At 40.5% G+C, this 21,169-nt stretch overlaps 1 protein-coding gene and 1 pseudogene across 3 annotated transcripts in view; both read left to right on the top strand.

Moving 5' to 3' along the window:
• Window positions 1-21,169, top strand: part of LOC126428092 (aminopeptidase N-like) — a 332,543-nt gene that overhangs the window by 77,479 nt on the left and 233,895 nt on the right. The gene's annotated exons all lie outside the window — the stretch shown is intronic.
• On the top strand, window positions 18,379-18,496 carry LOC126428525 (5S ribosomal RNA; annotated as a pseudogene).

Genomic DNA, 21,169 nt, shown 5'->3' with positions numbered 1-21,169 from the left:
TTCATACAGGTGGTTCTCTTTTCTCCAAAGGGGTCTTTAATGTTCCTGTAGGTAGTATCTGTCTTGCCCCTAGTGATATAGGCCTCCACATCCTTACATTTGTTCTCTAGCCATCCCTGCTTAGCCATTTTGCACTTCTTTTGATCTAATTTTTGAGACGTTTGTATTCCTTATCGTCTGCTTCATTTACTGCATTTTTATGCTGTCTCCTTTCATAAATTCAATTCAATATCTCTTCTGTTACCCAAGGATTTCTATTAGCCCTCGTCTTTTTACGTACTCAACGCTCTGCTGCCGACCGGAGTGGCCAAGCGGTTCTAGGTGCTACGGTCTGGAACCGCGCGACCACTACGGTCGCATGTTCGAATTCTGCCTCGGGCATTGATGTGTGTGATGTCCTTAGGTTAGTTAGGTTTAAGTAGTTCTAAGTTGTAGGGGACTGATGACCTCAGATGTTAAGTCCCATAGTGCTCAGAGCCATTTGAACCATTTGATCCTCTGCTACTTTCACTATTTCATCTCTCAAAGCTCCGCATTCTTCTTCTACTCTATTTCTTTCCCCTGTTCTTGTCAATCTTTCCCTTATGGTCTCTCTGAAACTCTCTACAACCCCTGGTCCTTTTATATTTATGCAGGTCCCACCTCCTTAAATTACTACCTTTTATGCAGTTACTTTAGTTTTAATCTCCAGTTCCTAACAATGAATTGTGGTCAGAGTCCACATCTGCCCCTAGAGATGTCTTAACATTTAAAACCTGTTTCCTAAATCTCTGTCTTACCATTATATAATCCGTCTGAAACCTTCTAGTGTCTCCAGGCTTCTTCCACGTATACAACCTTCTTTCATGATTCTTAAACCAAGTGTTAGCAATGATTAGGTTATGCGGTGTGCAGAATTCTACCAGGCGGCTTTCTCTTTCATTCCTTACCCCCACTCCACATTCACCTACTACTTTTCCATCTCTTCCTTTTCCTGCTATCTAACTCCAGTACCCGACGACCATTAAATTTTCATCTCGCTTAACTATATGAATAATTTCTTTTATCGCAACATACATTTCTTTAATACGTTCATCTGCGGAGCTACTTGGCATATAAACTTCTAGTACTGTGGTAGGTGTGGGCTTCGTGTCTATTTTGGCTACAATAATGCGTTCACTACGCTGTTCGTAGTAGCTTGTCCGCGTTCATATATTTCTTATTCATTATTAAACCAACTCCTGCATATACCCCTACTTGATTTCGTATTTACAACCTTGTATTCACCTGAGCAGAAGTCTTGTTCCTCCTGCCACCGCACTTCACTAATTCCCACTATATCTAACTTTAACCTATCCATTTCCCTTTTTAAATTTTCGAACCTACCTGCCCGATTAAGAGATCTGACATTCCACGCTCCGATCAGTAGAACGCCACTTTTCTTTCTCCTGATAACGACATCCTCCTGAGTAGTCCCCGTCCGGAGATCCGAATGGTGGACTATTTTACCTCCGGAATATTTTATCCAATAGAACGCCATCATCATTTAACCATACAATAAACCTGCATGCCATCGGGAAAAATTACGGCTGTAGTTACCCCTCGCTTTCAGCCGTTCGCAATACCAGCACAGCAAGGGCGTTTTGGTTAGTGTTACAAGGCCAGATCAGTCAATCATCCAGACTGTTGCCCTTGCAACTACTGAAAAGGTTGCTGCCCCTCTTCAATAACCACACGTTTGTCTGGCCTCTTCACCCCCCGTTGTGGTTGCATCTACGGTACGGCTATCTGTATCGCTGAGGCACGCAATCCTCCGCGCCAACGGTAAGGACCATGGTTAATTATTTGGGGGGGGGGGGGGGGGGGAAGAGAAACGTGTTCCAGTCATATTGTCATTTTGGTTGAAAGATGTTAGGTTTATATATATCCTCACTGTTCGATATTTCACCTCAGTGTTCGATGTTCGGTGCTGAAGTGTGTGTGGTTCCGTATTTTTAGAATTCCATTCATTATGTTAATTTATTGTTGGCAATTCCATATAGCAATGCCTGCGTGGAAAGGATCTTCGGGCACATGAATCATTTATGGTCTGACACCAACACCAAATTGTGTGTCCATACAGTAAAAGCAGGGTAATTTGTAGTGTGCAACATAAAACGATTTTTACCAAAAAATTAAAGGAAACAAAAATTTCTTGGAAGCTGTAACTGCAGTTGATTCGGCGTTAAGTTGATCCCTACCATATGCAGTGTGCTGGGCACGGCAACTGCACGGGGCTGCCTCAACCAAAAAGGTAACCCGATTTTGCAAGCGTATCTATGGCAACGCCTCAGTGTTGTCACAGCTCCGTAAACTGATACTGCAGGCAGTTGAAAGCTGCCAACAGCGCGGCGAGCTGTCAGGGATTCTCTTACGCCGTCTCGACTATAGCACTGGTAAATGTAATGTTTAATGTCTACTTTTATTGTGTCAACCCTCAGCTCAGCAAATCCTTTCGTCAGGCAATGTTTGGTAGATTGGCAATTTAATCTGACAACCCTGATTGTCTCACGTCGCTACTAACCAGCCATATTGCATACAGCCATACACGAACCGTATGCGATCCAACATATTGCCTAGGATTTCCGTGCCATCAGCGATTGATCGTTGTGATTTGCTCACACACACGCGATCTGCGCTCGTGTCTGGGGCTCCTAACATTTTCACAGAGTACCATAATCTCTGGAGTGAGCATTGCGTACTGCAAATGTTGTCATCGTTCAGCTGGGATTGTCACGTGATCATCGGGATAGTGTTATTTGTATACGCTTTCTGCAGAGCTCGAAACAAATATTAGACGTATTCGATGCATATTTACAATTTGTTTGTTATCGTTGTTGTAGGCCATTTGCAGCATTCATTTCTAATAGTGCATTACATTTTGGTGTTCATATACACAGAAGGCAGCGAAAATCTGCATTTCTTTTGAAGCTGAAATTGGACGTATTTGCTGCATATTTACTATTTGTTTGTCATCGTTGTTGCAGAGGGTCCGAAAAGGAATACGTGAATGGAGCAGAAATTTGTGTTAAATGATAACGTTGATGCATTGTGCTGTATTGGTTGCATTTTGAATAAATGCTTTAAATCTGTTGCAATAAGTGTGCAAAATGTGTAGGATTACTGAGAACGTCTTAGGTCATTTGCAGCAGTCATTTCTAATAGTGCGTTAGGTCTACATTTTGGTGTTCATGTGCACAGAAGGCAGCGAAAATCTACATTTCTTTTGATGCTGAAACTCAAAAAAGAGACTTTGTACGAGTTAGACGTTTTTCTTCTAGACTCATAGTTTCTAATTTTCGGCAAATTCGGTGTTTTTTCGGGATACTTTCAAAGGCAGTGGGTTATGTGGAGTCGTTTTGTAACGCTACCAAAGCAAAAATTTACTAAAATAAACTCGTTAATCCTCGCAATACCAAGTGGGGGTGGATATTTTATGTTCACATTTTGAAAATACCGTAACTTAGTCAGCTACCTTATATTTTAAAATTTTGAAAAAAAAATTGGTATAATGAATTTTTGGACGGAACTCTCTCTATAAATGTCTAAGTTTTTTAGCTTGACAACACAAAAGTTAAGTCTCACAATTAGTAGTGGATGTTACTTTTCGCAGTGACTGTCGTATTCAATATTTTCAGGTTCCGTACCTTACTTACACAGGAATATCTCTTGGAAGAGTATGTTGTTAGTAATTCAACCTCCCTCTTGGTAGTATACGTATGTTGTTTATATGAATCACCAATAATCAACGAATTTTGTTTTTCTGATTTCTTATGGTGCGCGTAAAGTGCCCTCACTCTTCCCTGTGATAATTCGCATTATGGAAAACGCATTGTTACTGCTAGGAATAATACGATGAAAATGCGGCATAGAGACGAAAAATAGCGGTGGTTGTCACAGGAATAAAAAAAAAATACGTACACCGGAGCTGTGACACTTGTCACAGAGAAACTAATAGGACGTTCATTTTACTGTTCAGAGCTAAGAGCCTAGTTTTTTTCCAGATATCAAATCCAAACTGTTTCACCTACGAAACACCTACAACAAATCCACACTACTCACGAAAAGAATAACGACATTTAAATGTACAGAGTGGTTTGCGGGCAAACTCAAGCCATCCTAACATCACGTGAACGGGGTTGATTGGAGCGGCAGCAAAGGCATTTCCCATTTACAGCCGCTCCCATCAGCCAGCGCGCAGTGTCAAATTTGTGTGTTTAATACGTTGACAAGATAAAAATCTGTTCCGCACTTTCTAATCTATGTGAATTTTAAAAGTTATTTATTTTTAAATACGTGGTTAGGGAGAGGTGGGAGGTGTAGTAAGGTCTCTGTCTGTCCAACAATCGCAACCGGTGGCTTAAGCTGATAGCATTGTTTGCAGGCTAGTGTGCCGGTAATTGTTGAACTGTGTAGTTGTAAGAAGATCAACGCGTGGAACTCCTGTACGTCTCATCACATGCTGAAGTATCGAGGTATGACATAACTCATCTCTAACCATTAATACGAACGACAGTAATTTTATGGTGCTGTAACGCCTTCTCTCGCTGACTATATGACGGATAATGTCCTCATTATTATCCATAACGCGTGATGCAAGTAGCACTGAAATGGGTCACGAACGGGCGGGAGTTCGCACTAACTGTATCAGTACAGATATTAAATATTTAGGTTACATATGTACAACAGAAAATTCGCAATCCTATGAATGAGGCGCAGTTAATGCTATGACCGGGCGAACCTACAGTATATGCAAAGGCCCCTGTAAATGGAAAACTTAATGACTTTAATGTTTTCTCTGCACATATACGTAAGACGAGGGAGATCATTCATTTCAATATCATCAACAAAACAAGCGGAAATTCACAATTTTCCGTTCGGTCGCATTGACTTCACAATGGAAGTGCTTCAATAACAAGCTCAAGTTATAATGATGAAGCCGTTTTGTGTGCTTTGAAATATTTATTGGAGAGGAAAATAGTCGAGTACAGTGACAGTAAGCACATTGCCTTTATGAAATGCCGCCTCCGTTTCATCGTCGCCGTTTTTGTCAACAATATCCATTGCGACTACCACTCGGTGAAGAATCAAACAATGTCAAATTTCCCGTGCGAATCGATTTGTAAGAGTATTGTTATGTTTGACAAGTTTTTGAAGAGAGTTAGTTTTTGAAATTGATTTTAGGCAAAGGCTGTTTGACCATATACGGTAATGGTACACGACGTCCTCAAAATCATGGATGAAGGCAGTCGGGCATAAATACTGACGGTTTCTTGACTACCGAAAGGTGGTAGACTCAATACATACATACCCTTATTATTGAAAATACGATCGTACGGGATGTCGAGCGAGATTTGAGACTGGATTGAGGATTTCTTGGTGGGGAGACAGCATGATATTTTGAAGGGAGTGTTTTCGATGTAGATCGTAGAAGTAACTTCAAGTGTTCTCCAGCAAAGAGTGTTGGGAACCTTGCTGTTCATGTTGTATATAATGTGTCCACGGGTCCAGTGAGGAATGGTCGGTATTCACGGATATGACAGGAATGTTTGAAGTCCAATAGACATGGACTCAAAATCCGTAACTTAAGAGCTATGGGCACTTGTTCGTTAGAAGAGATGTTTCGCAGTAGCCAAGATGAACAAATGCTCGTAATCCTTAAGGTGTGCGCTTTAGAGCCCATGTTTACTGGAATTTTTTCATGTTTTGGTTCACACTGTCACCGCTCAAAATACGGAACGCAAAGAGCGTGCACTAAAAGATACTTGTTTCACAGTATCGAAGATGTAGTGCTCATATCTGTTATGGTATGCATTTTAGAGCCCATATTTACCAGACGTTTTTGCTTCAAATGATAGTTCCTGTTATATCCCTGAATATTCACCAGTTCTCCTCGGACATCCTGTATTAATGCCTTAGACAGTATTAAATGTGACCTCAGACGTTTCGCAGATTCATGAATTACTGTTTGAAAAGGCGTAAGCAAATATTGTCAGGTCTTGATAAGAAGTACTGCCAATATTGGCAACTTGCTTTAAATGTTCAGAAATGTAAAATTGTGCAATTCACAACACAAAAAGACGTTGTATGTTAAGACTGCAGTATCAAAGAATCACTGTTGGAATTGGTCAACTCATACAAATATCTGGGTGTGACACTTTGTAGGTAAATGAATCAAATACGCTCAGTCGTGACAGCTTTCGTTTAACGGTAGAATACTAGAGAAATTCACTCTATGAAGGAGATGGCTTACAAATTACTCGTGTGACCCATTGTAGAATACTGCTCAAATGTATAGGACCTGTCCCTAGTAGGACTAACAGGATATTGAACGTATACAGAAAAGGGCGCTTGTAATGTCACAGGTTTGTTTGGCTCATGAGTGTCACTGAGAGGCTGAAAGAATTAATAGCAGACCCTGACACAGACGTAAACTATTTCAAGAAAGCTTACTTAAAAATGATGAATCTAGGAATATACTTAAATTTTACTTATAAATAATGAATCTAGGAATATACTTGAACTCCCTATAGTCTTCGTATCGCTCTCATACGGATCGTGGGACGATAAAATTTGGGCACTTATGCAATTTAGGGGGTACATGCGCTTAACACGAGAAAAGTACCTATTTTTGAAGGAAACGCGTATTTCTGAAGATATAAGCATTTGTCTGGCAAAAAGCTAAAGAAAAAATTAAAAGGCGTTTCGGAACTCGCCGTGCTATGAATGTATATCCGTGCAAAATAAAGAAATATGATTTTTGAGAAAATTTTGTTATTAATTCCATCTTTTTTGCCAAAAAAAGTTTTTGAAATTCTGTGCATACATATGCAATACATCAATTTTGATAAAAAATTCTTTTTTGAGACAGTTAATTGATTCTTTTTTTGCATCCATATGAAAATAAGTACTTTTTTGGTGACGAGCGCATCAGATATGACTGTAACGCACAATTTTTGAAATAATTTTTTTTTTGTATTCCGTGCTTATACATGCCTAAATCTTGAGAAATACGCGTTTCCTTCAAAAATAGGTATTTTTCTCGTGATCAGCGCATGTACCCCCTAAACTGCGTAAGTGCCAATATTTGTTGACGCACAGAAGGCCTTTAAAGCGTCATTATTCCCGCGCACCATACCCACTTTGCAGAGTGTGGCTGAGAAGCAGACTAATTCAGATGGTTCAAATGGCTCTGAGCACTATGGGACTTAACATCTGAGGTCATCAGTCGCCTAGAACTTTAGAACTAATTAAACCTAACTAACCTAAGGACATCACACACATCCATGCCCGAGGCAGGTTTCCAACCTGCGACCGTAGCGGTCGCGCGGTTTCAGACTGAAGCGCCTAGAACAGCTCGGCCATCAGCGGCTGGCTGTGATTATGTAAACGGTATGTTTTTTTTTACGGTAACAGATGAACATTATACTTATTTTTAAGGACAATATATACAGTGATTTTGCTATAAAGCGACTCAATCTCAGTACCCAAAGTGCATTACTACGGCTTTTAAGCATAGGGTAGCATGAAGGACTGTGAAATCTAAACCTGCCTTAAGATAGATACCCAAATGACGATGATACTATCAATGCACATTTAATCTTTGTTAGCAGCTGAGGAAAAAAAATCATGGGAATCGAACAACAATGCAAGAAATGCAAAATTCACGTTATTTTTTGAACACGCCTTGCATGTACTTTGGTATTCACGCACAACTCTGCACGACTGAAAATAGATCAAATGTTAGCAGCTTAAACAGTCATAATGCTTGAATAAAATTGCTCAACATACTTTCTAGAAACATACTTGCACAAAGTGCATCGTCATGCAGGCATATGTGTTCTCCTTTACTAATGTTTTGAAACAAATGTTAAAATTTTCATTTACGACTGTGTGCTAATTTCAAGAGGTAACAGTATGGTAATGTGTACTGTACCAGTTATATAAAACGTCATGTTTTATCAAAGCATTGTTACAACTAAGATAAATTACCGTGTGGCCGTTCAAGCTGATGATTCCATTTTTTCCCCTCAATAGTGATAGCTAATTATAATCGCTCTTTCCGTTTTTTAAGTTGTTAATATTGGTTGTGGTGAATATAAAAAGTAAAAGAGAGGGGAGGGGGGCGATTATAATGATGAGATGCCTATCTGTGACGCGATGATTTGTGACTGTGGAATGATGATTACAAAGTTTTGTGCGTCAAAATTAACTCTACAATAACATGACGCTAGTAAATCCGCCTCGGACTTAGTTATCATGTATCTGAATGAAGATAGGTTCGATTTCTGAAACGTATTATTAACATGCGGCAATGGTGGCCGATCCATTGCATCACCGTGTAAAGACGATTGACAACGAATCTGTACTGAAGAACATTAAAAGTTATCAGACTAGAATACGGATGAAATTATACAAATGATCATGATAAATGTTGTGATTAATGTAATTCTAATTATGGTTAGTTAGAGGAACTTCGTAAGACAACGTCCCTTATTCCATCCTTTCACAGAGGCAGCTACGACAGAAGAGAATGCAGGACTGCTGAGACACTATCTTTTGTCCTAAAGACAAATTCAGAGTGAAAAAAATGGCATGAGACATATATACAAGATTAAATTATCTCTAAGATCGGTAATTATTGCTGATGATAATAAATTGCGAGATTACAAAATGCTACTGGCGATGATCTCGCGCAAAACGACGATTGGACGCCAGGAAGTATATCTGCAGTCAGTCGGGTTGGTTTCCCGTTGTTTCAGTAAACGCTGTTTGCGCTGTGTGGCATGGACTGGGCGGTTTTTTAGGTTAGAGGGCCACGGGAAAACACAAAAAGGGCTTCAGTCACAAAGGGTGCAGGCTGAACACAGGAAAAACTTAGGTCCAGGAAACATCGGTATAACAGTTGTAAATTGTCGTAGGTGTGTTGCGAAAATACTAGATCTCCAAGCGCTAATAGAAAGCACTGATGCTGAAATGGTTATAGGCACTGAAAACTAGTTAAAGCCGGATATAAGCTCAGCCGAAATTTTTGCGAAGAATCTAACAGTGTTCCGAAAGGATAGGGCAAACACGGTTGGCGGTGGCGTGTTTGTTGCTGTCAGAAGTAGTTAGTCTTGTCGCGAAATTGGAAGTAGAAGATTCCTGTTAAGTTAGTATGGGCAGAGGTCATTGTTGGCAACCGGAATAAAATAATAATTTGATCCTTGTACCGACCTCCCAATTCAGATGAGACAGTTGCTGAAGGGTTCAAAGAAAACTTCAGTTTGATTTCAAACACGTACCCGACTTCTACGATTATAGTTTGTGGTGACTTTAATTTACCCCCGAATGTTAGCGAAAATACATATTTAATTCCGGAGGTACGCATAAAACATCATCCGAAATTGTGCTAAACGCATTCTCTGAAAATTATTTCGAGCAGTTAGTTCATGAGCCAAACGGTTATGAAAACACACTTACCTCTTAGCAACAATACTCCTAAGTAAATAACGAGCATCAAAACGGATACAGGGATTAGTGAACACAGGGTTGTCGTAGCGAGACTGAATACTGTAACCACAAATCCTCCAGAAATAAACAGGTTTGTCGTAGCGAGACTGAATACTGTAACCCCAAATCCTCCAGAAATAAACGAAAAATATACCTATTCAAAAAGGCAGATAAAAATTCACTTGACGCCTTCCTGAGAGACAATCTACTCCTTCCAAATTAGTAATTCGGCAGCAATTGAGAGGTTTATATCAAATAAATTAACAAACGGTGGAGCTGATCCTCCTTGTTACACAAAACAGGTCTGAATACTGTTGCAGAAACAACGAAACAAACATGCCAAATTTAAAAAGACGCAACATCTCCAAGATTGACGATCTTTTACAGAAGCTCTAAATTTAGCACAGACTTCAGTGCGAGATGCTTATAATAGTTTCCACAACGAAACATCGAAACCTGGCACATAATACTAAGGGATTGTGGTCGTATGTGAAGTATGTTAGCGGCAAGACACTATCAATGCCTTCTCAGCGCGATAGCGATGGAGATACTATCGAAGACAGTGCTGCCACAGCAGATTTGCGAAACACAGCCTTCCGAAATACCTTCAGAAAAGAAGACGAAGTAAACATTCAAGAATTCGGATCATGAACAGCTGCCAACTTGAGTAACGTAGAAGTAAATATCCTCGGTGTAGTGAGGCAACTTAAATCACTTAATAAGAACACGTCTTCTGGTCGAGTGACCAGTATTTAAAATACTGTCATAAACTACTAATTAAGAGTTACAATGTTACGTTAAGAATTTAAGACAATGCTGCAAGTATTATTATTACTGACTTTGTGTGTGTGTGTGTGTGTGTTATTATTGTTACTGACTGTGTGTGTGTGTGTGTGTGTGTGTGTGTGTGTGTTTAGGCAGCGTAACTAACGACGTGCACAATACCCGAAATTTTTCTTCCAGGATTTGAGTATGATAGCATTTGGTGACTTCCTACAAACATTACACATAATTTCAAACCTTCTACAAAACTTTTTCTCTCTCACACCACCCTAATGCAATTTTCACAAGATAGATCTTCATTGGCAGAAAGTTCTTTTTTAATTATTTTCTTCTTAATATCGAGGTAATACTTAAATTTTACTTCAGTCATAATTTGGTTAGGCAAGAGTTCTAAATTCTAAATCATCTTACGTTTTAATATCTATGTTCCTTTATTAACTTCAGTTTACGCCTGATCAATTTGAGGCGATTCACAAGGGCGGTGTTTAACAATTTCATGCTTGATGCAGCTCTCATTCTAAACAATCTGAGCCGGCCGAAGTGGCCGTGCGGTTAAAGGCGCTGCAGTCTGGAACCGCAAGACCGCTACGGTCGCAGGTTCGAATCCTGCCTCGGGCATGGATGTTTGTGATGTCCTTAGGTTAGTTAGGTTTAATTAATTCTAAGTTCTAGGGGACTAATGACCTCAGAAGTTGAGTCCCATAGTGCTTAGAGCCATTTTGAACTAAACAATCTGAGAAACCATTTAACAATTTTCGACCATATTATTCTTCACAACGAGTTGTTGGAGACAATAATTCGCCACTTCCGTTTGTCTGCATTAGGCATGATGTAAAGAACTATTATTTTCACGAAAACTGAACATTGCTTGCACGCTCGAAATAACATGTACTTTAAGGTTCTGCTGTGCCAGCTGTGAATTTTATTGACTTAATTTCCCGGTGGTTTAAATTAATAATCTGGAAGAAGAGAAAAACTGCAGTGAATAAAGTTGTCGAAGGCGATACGATGGTGCTCTGCAGTCCCCCCCCCCCCCCTCCCCCCGAGTGTTATCGAGTATTATTACGCCGAATGAAAATTTGAAAATTGAGGACAGACGTACCTGGAAAACACAAGTAGTTCTGGCAACAACCATAGCGGTTAACAGTCACAATAACTTTCTGAGCGAAAGAGTTCCCAGTGTGTTTTATGCTCCAAGCTTTCTCAAGTTGCGCTGGAAAACTATCAGCACGGTCCGAGCAAATAATCCAGTTAACGATTCCCTCAATTTTAAGACAATTCTGCGACTTTCCTTTGTTACATAAAAATTGTAAATGCGTTTTCCATCGCTAAATAACTAAACTGTTCGCAGAAAAAAAGTGCGGAAAACAGCTCGTAACTTCGGCTGACAGACCTAAACTCACGTATAGCTTATGGTTAGTCTTCGCTGTGAGGTTACTAGGGCTTCAGCCAATAACGGAACGTTTTCTATCATCTGATCAAATCTTGAAATTTTATGATTTTTAAGCTTTAATTACATGGAAGTATTTTGTGAGAACATTGACCGAAAATGCTATTTGATTGTTGTCATCATGTGTTTCTTCCAATTTAATGAGAGATTAAATAGGAAGAAACACATTGATGATCTGCTGAAACGTTTGAGTTCAGCTACTTATGCAATAAGGGTCATTGCAAATTTTGGTGATAAACATCTTAGTAAATTAGCTTACTACGCCTATTTTCACTCATTTCTTTCATATGGCATCATATTTTGGGGTAATTCATCACTGAGGAATAAAGTATTTATTGCACAAAAGCGTGTAATCAGAATAATAGCTGGAGTCCACCCAAGATCATCCTGCAGACATTTATTTAAGGATCTAGGGATATTCACAGTAGCTTCTCAGTATATACACTCTCTTATGAAATTTGTTATTAACAACCAAACCCAATTCAAAAGTAATAGCAGTGTGCATAACTACAATACTAGGAGAAAGGACGATCTTCACTATTCAAGATTAAATCTAACTTTGGCACAGAAAGGGGTGAATTATACTGGCACTAAAGTCTTTGGTCACTTACCAAATAGTATCAAAAGTCTGACAGATAACCAACAAGTATTTAAGAAGAAATTAAAAGAATTTCTGAATGACAACTCCTTCTACTCCATAGAGGAATTTTTAGATATAAATTAAGGAAAAAAAAAACAAAAATATTAAAAAAATTAAAAAATAAAAAAAATAAAAATAAAGAAAAATAAAGAAAAACAAAAAACACAAAAAAATAAAGTTGTTATATTAACTTAAGTATGTTGTTAAATTAACCTAATTATGTCATGTATTGGAAAATTCGACTCGTTCCACATCATTACGAAATATCGTATTCATGATCCATGGAACTAGTATTAATCTAATCTAATCTAATCTAATCTACAATGTCCGCCCCTGGTAGCTGAGTGGTCAGCGCGACGGCCGGGGCCGTTAGATATGAGGACTAGTAACGTCAACAGCTTATGAAGAAGCGCTACCTTGGTACAAAAATAAACGTTTTGTGTGTTCACTTACTTTGTTCCAAAACACACAGCATTTCTCGTTTCAGCCACAATCGATGGCCCTTAAAAATTACATTTTTCGTTAAATAGTCTTTAGTCTTTAGTTTGAATAACTCCACAGATAATGAACTTTCGCATATTAACCTTATGGTAAATCTCCTCTTCGTGTGCTATCATTTGCCAAAATGTCGTTTCGATATATCAAACCGTTTATGAAATATGAAGAATGTTGTGAATATTTTCATTCTTTATCGCTGGCGCGGCGCAATCGCAAATGAATGCTCTACATAAAAAGAAAGCAGGTGTTGACAGATGTGAAAATTACCGAACTATCAGTTTAATAAGTCACAGCTGCAAAATACTAACGCGAATTCTTTACAGACGAATGGAAAAACTGGTAGAAGCGGACCTCGGGGAAGATCAGTTTGAATTCCGTAGAAATGTTGGAACACGTGAGGCAATACTAACCTTACGACTTATCTTAGAAGAAAGATTAAGAAAAGGCAAACCTACGTTTCTAGCATTTGTAGACTTAGAGAAAGCTTTTGACAATGTTGACTGGAATACTCTCCCTCTAATTCTAAAGGTGGCAGGGGTAAAATACAGGGAGCGAAAGGCTATTTACAATTTGTACAGAAACCAGACGGCAGTTATAAGAGTCGAGGGACATGAAAGGGAAGCAGTGGTTGGGAAAGGAGTGAGACAGGGTTTTAGCCTCTCCCCGATGTTATTCAATCTGCATATTGAGCAAGCAGTAAAGGAAACAAAAGAAAAATTCGGAGTAGGTATTAAAATTCATGGAGAAGAAGTAAAAACTTTGAGGTTCGCCGATGACATTGTAATTCTGTCAGAGACAGCAAAGGACTTGGAAGAGCAGTTGAACGGAATGGACAGTGTCTTGAAAGGAGGATATAAGATGAACATCAACAAAAGCAAAACGAGGATAATGGAATGTAGTCGAAATGAATCGGGTGATGCTGAGGAGATTAGATTAGGAAATGAGACACTTAAAGTAGTAAAGGAGTTTTGCTATTTAGGGAGTAAAATAACTGATGATGGTCGAAGTAGAGAGGATATAAAATGTTGACTGGCAATGGCAAGGAAATCGTTTCTGAAGAAGAGAAATTTGTTAACATCGACTATAGATTTAAGTGTCAGGAAGTCGTTTCTGAAAGTATTTGTATGGAGTGTAGCCATGTATGGAAGTAAAACATGGACGATAACCAGTTTGGACAAGAAGAGAATAGAAGCTTTCGAAATGTGGTGCTACAGAAGAATGCTGAAGATAAGGTGGGTAGATCACGTAACTAATGAGGAGGTATTGAATAGGATTGGGGAGAAGAGAAGTTTGTGGCACAACTTGACTAGAAGAAGGGATCGGTTGGTAGGACATGTTTCGAGGCATCAAGGGATCACAAATTTAGCATTGGAGGGCAGCGTGGAGGGTAAAAATCGTAGAGGGAGACCAAGAGATGAATACAGTAAGCAGATTCAGAAGGATGTAGGTTGCAGTAAGTACTGGGAGATGAAGCAGCTTGCACAGGATAGAGTAACATGGAGAGCTGCATCAAACCAGTCTCAGGAGCGAAGACCACAACAACAACAACAACAGAGACCTCCACCAAAGTCTGAAGAAAAATTCGGTATGTTACCTGAGTTTCATATGCAGCAACTTATCACGTAAAACGCGCCAAACGCAAATTCTTAGCGACCCTCGCGGGGTAGCCGCGTGGTCTGGGGCGCCGTGTCACGGTTCGCGAGGCTTCCCCTGCCGGAGGTTCGAGTCCTCCCTCGGGCATGGGTGTGTGTGTTGTCCATAGTGTACGTTAGTTTAAGTTGGATTAAGTAGTTTGTAGGCTTAGCAGTTTGGTCCCATAAGACCTTGCCACAAATTTCCAATTTTCTTAGCTACCCTATTTTTGATTGCAAATTTTTTCCAGTTTCGCAAATTTCTACATCTACATCTACATGGATACTCTGCAAATCATATTTAAGTGCCTGGTAGAGGGTTCATCGAACCACCTTCACAATTCTCTAATATTCCAATCTCGTATAGCACGCGGAAAGAATGTACACCTATATCTTTCCGTACGAGCTCTGATTTTATCGTGGTGATCGTTTCTCCCTATGTAGGTCGGTGTCAACAAAATATTTTCGCAGTCGGAGGAGAAAGTTGGTGATTGGAATTTCGTGAGAAGATTCCGTCGCAATGAGAAACGCCTTTCTTTTAATGATGTCCAGCCCAAATCGTGTATCACTTATGTGACACTCTCTCCCATATTTGGCGATAATACAAAACGTGCGCCGGCCAGTCTGGAACCGCGCGACCGCTTCGAATCCTGCCTCGGGCATGGATGTGTGTGATGCCCTTAGGTTGGTTAGGTTTAAGTAGTTCTAAATTCTAGGGGACTGATGACCTCGGATGTTAAGTCCCATAGTGCTCAGAGCCATTTGAACCATTTGAACAAAACGTGCTGCCCTTCGAACTTTTTCGGTGTACTCCGTCAGTCCTGTCTGGTAAGGATTCCACACCGCGCAGCAGTATTCTAAAAGAGGACGTACAAGCGTAGTGTCCTGCCAATAAAACGCAGTCTTTGGTTAGCCTTCCCCATAACATTGTCTATGTATTCCTTGCAATTGAATTTGTTCGTAATTGTAATACCTTGGTATTTAATTGAATTTACGGCTTTTAGATTAGACTGAATTATCGTTTAACCGAAGTTTGAGTTCCTTTTAGCACACATCTGGATGATCTCACACTTTTCGTTATTTTGGGTCAACTGCCACATTTCGCACCATTGAGATATATTTCGCAGTAACTGTGATAATTGACGAAATCATGGGCTCGTCATCATGAAACTGATATATAAAGCTATAAGTAACGCAAAAATGATTTTGTTTTTGCAGAATAGTTCCTGTAAATTGTCTCGATTCTGTCAGGTCAGCGCATCGCTGACCGGCCGAAAGCAGGCAAACAATGTCGGCCTCCACATCTGAACAGACTAAACTCGCCCAGCGCTTTGGACGAAAACTGGTTCAAAAATGTTCAGATGTGTGTGAATTCCTAAGGGAACAAACTACTTAGGTCATCGGTCTATAGACTTACTCTCTACTTAAACTAACATACACTAAGAACAACACAAACACCCATGCCCGGTGGAGAACTATAACATCCGGTGTGGATGGGCCGGGAAACTGGTCACTGCTTTTCGGCCACCGTATTCAGCGCGGGCTCTGCCAACCCTAATTTGGAAATATTTTACTAATTATGGTAGCAGTGAAGTACAGTGCTCCATTTGCTTTAAAATATTAAAACCTGTAGGAGGTAACAACAAACTTGCAACACTTTACAAGGAGAAAATAAGGACGTTGTTCCTTGGAAGAGAATGTAAATTTGATTGATATGCCTACAATTTTATTGATGTTCTATATACTTGGGATAATAACTGAACCCGTAATTTTGTATGTGCTTCGGGATGAAAAGCTGGTATCATCCAAAAATGACGATTCATAGTAGTCATCAACTGTAGTCCGATTAAAATTACTTGCCATTTGATACTACAGGCATTGGAGCTGGTTACCTCCAATCGGAGTGCTCAACATCACGCCGAACCATCCACCGTTGCCAAACTGCCACAACAATTGGTCAGTTGACTTCCAAATCCTTGTCTGGCCATATTTCACCACTCACCTACAAACACCACGCGCAAGATTCTAATAAAATACGTTTCATACGCAGTGCTAAGCAAACACTACTGGATACTTTCGCACAAGACGCAGTTCCGCGTCAAATGTACAGTTATGATAACCACAGACATCGGATTACATTAGATGGGCTTCGCACGATGTTGCGTGAAGCCGAATTTTTGAAGGCTGCAGTTCTTCTTTGTGACTGGGTCACAATAGTTATACTACATTGTTGCGTAGCGCAGTCGTTAGCGTACAACTGTAACACGTAGAAGATCGTAAGTTCGAGCTTCGTCGAAAATAGTGAAATTTTTAATTTGTGAATCAAATTAAAATAGATTCTTATTTGTATTCAGTTAATTGGTTTAAATTATCTTCTATTTCTAATACTTTGTCATGTCATTTTCATTACCATATTGATTTTTAATTTGTTATTTTTCTTTCTATCATTCCTTTTTCGTTTGAAATTTGCTTTCGTCACCTGCTGTCTGTAACCCAGTGTCAACGAGTACCGTTCATCGATTGGTAACGCGACAGCTCGTGTAGCCAGTGTGGAGATAGTTTGTGATAACCAATGACATCGAGAAATTACAGTTTGTTTTTAGTGTTGAAACCGAATTTTTTTCTGTCTTGAGTTTGCTCATAGAGGATAAGCTTTAATCGCCGTGAACAAAGCGATCATAATTTTAGTTATGCCGCAGATTGTTGACCTCCGTTTTCTCGGATACATTGCACATAACGAAATTGTGGTTAGCTTAGTATTTGAGTTTAAATTCGGGGTAGAAAACACGTCGTCTGGTGTAGTTCAGTTGTCGACAGAGCATCTCGCATTTCCGTCATACCTCGCGGTGGCAGCTTCCAACAACGCTCCGCATTACACATCAACAGCATTTATGAAGTGACCCGCTGTGTGTCGCCTTCGTGAGATGGAAATGTCGTGTGGCTAGGGCTTCCCATCGGGTAGACCGCCTGGTGTAAGTCTTTCGAGTTGACGCCACTTTGGTGACTTACTTTGTCGATCAGGATGAAATGATGATGATGATGATGATGATGATGACAACACAAATTCTACGACCCAGCCGGGAGTCGAACCCGTGCCGTTGGTATGACATTCCGTCGGCCTGACCACTCAGCTACCAGGGGCGGACTTCATGAGATACTGCAGGTTGTCCGCGAGGAGATTGGCAGCCAGAAACAAAAGTTGTTGTAGGGATGGCGATTATCGCCAAAACAACCGGTTTTCGATTATATCAGTTTTTCCAACGGCAGTTTACACTGAGTCTTAAAACAGCTCTAAAACCCGGTTTCTGTAATAACCGAATTTCATTTTTTTATTCCTATTATTTCTTGAGAAAAAAAAACCAGATATATCGAACAAAGATTGAAATATGACATTGAATAGGCAAATAAGACAAATTAATCTGTCCACTGTTCGCTGCTTTTCTCGGAGAGTGATAAGTGTTCGAATACTACAGACCACATTTATTCTGATTTTTTTTTATCTCTGCTCAAAAATCATGTTGTAATTGAGGATCATACCACCACCTGGATATTACGAATAATCAGTGCCGAAGGTGAAAAACTGAGTTTGGAGTAAAATTTTTCGTGCTAATTTGGTCATTTTCAAGGGCTACGAGCAGATAGAGGCGTATTATGTAGACACAGGCAGCAGATAAGCTCCTTTCTACTTTTATTGTAAACTGTGAATCAATTGTTAAAGTTTTAAATTTTCTGTTTGTATGATGTTGCAACTTTGTTGTGGTTTCTCCTGTCTTTCATCTTTTAAAGCAAATCCACCATTCAGGGTTGCCCCAAGTTCTGGAAATCAAAGAATGTCAGGGAATTTCAGACGCGTCAGGGAAATTATGGGCGACGGCCTTGCCGCAGTGAATTCACCGGTTCCCGTCAGATCACCGAAGTTAAGCGCTGTCGGGCGTGGCAAGCACTTGGATGGGTGATCATCCGGGCCGCCATGCGCTTTTGCCATTTTTCGGGGTGCACTCAGCCTCGTGATGCCAACTGAGGAGCTACTCGACCGAATAGTAGCGGCTCCGGTCAAAGAAAACCATCATAACGACCGGGAGAGCGGTGTGCTGACCACACGTCCCTCCTGTCCGCATCCTCAGCTGAGGATGACAGCGGTCCGATGATCCCGATGGGCCACTTATGGCCTGATGACGGAGGGCAGGGAAAACAGGGAAATTTGAAAAAAATGGGAAAATATCGTTTTTGTCTCAGTAGATTTGTTTATGAGATATCGTGCGTCGTCGCTGGCTGGGCGCTGCTTCCCTATTTCCTCATTCTTACTGCATCTCCCCATCCTACCCCTCCCCTCAGCTTGCAGTCAGTGCTGCCATCACTTTTTGCCGCTAGCCTAGCAGCTGCGGATGAGGGCGGGGTGGGGGGGGGGGATCTGATTTTCGGAGATTATTGACGCAACGACCAGAGACAGCGGTCAAGTGTGCACGAGTCGTGTCTGAGAGACTGTGTGATTGTACATGTGCTCTCGTTTTCTGACAAAGGCTATGGCCGAAAGTTTAGCTGTGAGACTGTGCTTGTCTTTTTTATGTGCCTGTCTGCGGCTCAGCGATCATGTTTATGGTGAATTGCTGCATATCCTCATTAGTATCGATTCCAGAGTATTTGCGGAAGTTAGCTGTCGCATGGATTGATCACTGCGGTCTCATTTCAACAACATGGTGTCTGTGCCAGGTGAATTGCTGGCCACTCGAGTGGACTTCCACGATGGGCCAAAACCGCAGGCCATGTCTGCCGATCCGAAGTCCATCGTTTCCCATTAATGTGGACGACCTGCCCATCGGATCTAATCTCACTGATCTACTTGTAGGCCGGATGTGTTTGTGTAGCATAATGCAACGAATTTTCGTGGTTTATCCATGGACCTGGGACTGCGATGCTCCTCAGCAGGCCAGAGGTTCAAAAATGGTTCAGATGGCTCTGAGCACTATGGGACTTAACATCTGAGGTCATCAGTCCCCTAGAACTTATAACTACTTAAACCTAACTAACCTAAGGACATCACACACATCCATGTCCGAGGCAGGATTCGAACCTGCGACCGTAGCGGTCGCGCGGTTCCAGACTGAAGCGCCTATAAACGCTCTGCCACAACGGCCGGCTTAGGACAGAGGCCATGGACGATGGATTTCAGCAATTGCGACAAGTACATTGTACCGTGTGGCGTTTTATAGACATTTCATTTATTCTAGTACGTTTTGGCACCTCGAAAGTAGTTTATATATTAGGAAGTATGGACGATAAGAAGAAGAAAATTGTAACAGTCACTGGCAGTTTGTACGCTACGTACTCATAGATTTCTTGAAAGAAAAATCACACAATACCTGTAAAATAATAGACATAACACAGTGGGTAGTAACTGACAATATCGAACATTGTAGAACCAACATTTTATTGGTGGTCACGTGTAGTGTTGGTTTACACAGCTCTCCCCCGCCTTATACACTTCTTTAAAGACACCTACATTTTTCTGAGGTTATTTCTGAAATCAGTGAAGGTATTTTAAATGTCTTGCGACTCCATGGCATTGCTCTTCATTTATTGGTAGGGCACTTGATAAAATACTTGGTTAGGGCTGGTGCCATTTCTGTAATACATCTAATGAGACCAGATACGGCAAGTCTCATACAGTCCATGTACACACATAGCATCCAATAGGCCTTGCCACATTGTGTACATTATTGTGTCGGCAATGCTGTACCAACTTCTGTGCCATATGTTTGTTGCTCTTCCCTTGGTCTCCATCTACGATTTTTACGCTCCACGCATGCCCTCCAATACTAAATTGGTGATCCATTGATGCCTCAGAACGTGTCCTGCCAACTCACCACTTCTTCTAGTCAAGTTGTGCCACAAATTTCTCTTCTCCCCAATTCTGTTCAATACCTCCTAATTAGTTATGTAATCTACCCGTCTAATCTTCAGCATTCTTCTTAGCACCACATTTCCAAAGCTTCTATTCTTTTCTGCCCAAACTATTTATCGTCCTTGTTTCACTTCCATACATGGCTACACTCCATACAAATACTTTCAGAAACGACTTTCTGACTCTTAAATCTATACCTGATTTAAGAAATTTCTCTTCTTCAGAAACGCTTTCCTTGCCATTTCCAGTCTACATTTTATATCCTCTCTACTTCGACCATCATCAGCAAAACTCCTTTACTACTTTAAGTGTGTCATTTCCTAATCTAATTCTCGCAGCATCACCCGATTTAATTCGACTACATTCCCGTATCCTCGTTTTGCTTTTGTTGATGTCCATCTTATATCCTCCTTTCAAGATACAAGATTCCATTCAAATGCTCTTCCAAGTCCTTTGCTGTCTCTGACAGAATTACGATGTCATCGGCGAACCTCGAAGTTATTATTTCTTCTCCATGGATTTTAATATCTAATCCGAATTTTTCTTTTGTTTCCTTTACTGCTTGCTCAATATACAGATTGAATAACATTCGGGATAGGCTACAACCCTGTTCAAATGGTTCAAATGGCTCGGAGCACTATGGGACTGAGGTCAGCAGTCCCCTAGAACTTAGAACTACTTAAACCTAATTGAGGACATCACATACATCCATGCCCAAGGCAGGATTCGAACCTGCGACCGTAGCGGTCGCGCGC

This window comes from Schistocerca serialis, chromosome 12 (assembly GCF_023864345.2).
Source record: "Schistocerca serialis cubense isolate TAMUIC-IGC-003099 chromosome 12, iqSchSeri2.2, whole genome shotgun sequence".
In the NCBI taxonomy this organism is placed as follows: domain Eukaryota; kingdom Metazoa; phylum Arthropoda; class Insecta; order Orthoptera; family Acrididae; genus Schistocerca; species Schistocerca serialis.
Note: the sequence above shows the minus strand (reverse complement) of the source record. Positions and strands in the feature narration are given on the sequence as shown.